Source organism: Microcaecilia unicolor, chromosome 10, assembly GCF_901765095.1.
Source record: "Microcaecilia unicolor chromosome 10, aMicUni1.1, whole genome shotgun sequence".
Taxonomy (NCBI): Eukaryota; Metazoa; Chordata; class Amphibia; order Gymnophiona; family Siphonopidae; genus Microcaecilia; species Microcaecilia unicolor.
The window spans coordinates 154810221-154812615 of NC_044040.1; positions in this window are offsets into that span (position 1 = coordinate 154810221).

The following is a 2395-nucleotide window of genomic DNA, read 5'->3' on the forward strand; positions in this document are numbered from 1 at the left end:
TAGTGCTCCTTACCTGCTGCTGCACTCTCATCTGATGGTTTGTTTCTGAAGTTGGAACTGCATGGGGCCTCACCGTCTTATAAGAAATGCTGGACCAGCATGGTTCTAACTTCAGAAGAAATGCTGGCAGAGGAGACAGGAATAGATAAGGAACCCTGCTCACTGACTCCTCCTGCCAGCAGGAGGCCATGAAGCAAGAGACTGGGCTTGAATGTCAATGGTCTGAACCTATGGAGATACTCAAATTTTCACTTAGGGTAAGGTTGCTACAATACACAGCAATTGAGAAAAACTATTCTATCTCTTCTTTATTATCTCATTCATTGACTTGGCTAATTGCTACCTTCTCTATAAATATCTCCAGAGTCTAAGGTGAAGCACATGTATTATCGATTTCATGACCAAAACTATTTCTTGCAGCAAAACTATATCTGCTATTACTTCCACTTCAAGACCCATCTTTGTTTGTTCTGAACAAGCTTTTTTAAAGAAGTACCTCATGAAAGACTCCAGAAGAAACTGGAGAGTCATGGGATAGGAGGTAGTGTACTATTATGGATTAAGAACTGGTTAAAGGATAGAAAACAGAGAGTAGGGTTAAATGGTTAGTATTTTCAATGGAGAAGGGTAGATAGTGAGGTTCCCCAGGGGTCTGTGCTAGGACCGCTGCTTTTTAACATATTTATAAATGATCTAAAGATGGGAGTAACTAGTGAGGTAATTAAATTTGCTGACGACATAAAAGTATTCAAAGTTGTTAAATCACAAGAGGATTGTGAAAAATTACAAGAGGACCTCACGAGACTGGGAGACTTGCGCGTCTAAATGGCAGATGATATTTAATGTGAGCAAGTGCAAAGTGATGCATGTGGGCAAGAGGAACCCGAATTATAGCTACGTCATGCAAGGTTCCATGTTAGGAGTCACTGACCAAGAAAGGGATCTAGGTGTCGTTATTGATGATACCTTCTGCTCAGTGTGCTGCTGCAGCTAAGAAAGCACATAGAATGTTAGGTATTATTAGGAAAGGAATGGAAAACAAAAATGAGGATGTTATAATGCCTTTGTATCGGTCCATGGTGTGACCGTACCTCAAATATTGTGTCCAATTCTGGTCGCCGCATCTCAAAAAAGATATAGTGGAATTAGACAAGGTACAGAGAAGGGTGACAAAAATGATAAAGCGAATGGGACGACTTCCCTCTGAGGAAATGCTGAAGCGGCTAGGGCTCTTCAGCTTGGAGAAAAGACGGTTGAGGGGAGATATGATAGACGTCCATAAAATGAGTGGAGTGGAACGGGTAGATGTGAATCGTTTGTTTACTCTTTCAAAAAATACTAGGACTAGGGGGCATGTGATGAAGCTACAAAGTAGTAAATTTAATATAAATCAGAGAAAAGGTTTCTTCACTCAATGTGTAATTAAACTTTGGAATTCGTTGCCAGAGAATGTGGTAAAGGCGGTTAACTTAGTGGGGTTTAAAAAAGGTCTGAACTGCTTCCTAAAGGAAAAGTCCATAGACCATTATTAAATTGACTTGGGTAAAATCCACTACTTAGTTCTGGGATAAGCAGCATAAAATGTATTGAACTTTTTCAGGATTTTGCCAGGTATTTGTGACCTGAATTGCCCACTGTTGGAAACAGAATGCTGGGCATGATGGGCCTTTGGTCTGTACCTGTGTGGCAATACTTATGTACATATGTACTAGTTCATTTCAGTTTCCCTGCTTGTTCAGACTAAAGAATATCAACGGATTTGATTCTACAGTCTTAAGCAAATATGTTTGGGCATTCTTAGAATCTTGGTTTAGGAATAAAGAATATTTTAAAAGAGATAGCAGAAGAAGATGAAACATGCAGCTTTTGCTATAGCTTTGTCACATCATGTCATGTGACCACAGATGCTGCTGAATTTCTAAGAAATGAAAGTTCGTACCATAGCAGGGCAAAGTTTATTCTAAGAAGGTTAGAAGCTGCAACAAAATTCTTAACTGCAATATTTAAGATACACCTGTGGCTGAAATGAATAAGGCTACTATATTTATCTGGATTTGTTCATGCCTATTAAATGTTAGCTCAAGGAATATTACAATAGGTGTTCCTCTACTCCCAGAAACCTTACAGTCTGAGGTAATGGAGGATGAATTTACTTGCCCAAGATTGCTAGGAATATCAGCAGCATGTGAACCCTGCCTTCCCCTGTTTCTAGCATGCTGTGCTAACCATTAGGCTACTCTTCTACAGTCTTGTCTTGGTTTCCTGGATGCCCTAGAAAACCCATTGGTGGAAAAGGAGGAAGCAGAACGTAACCAAAATAAATGAATATTGAAACTATGTTATCTTTCAAACATTCAACCACATGCAAAACCTGTTAGTAAGCAAAACACACTAC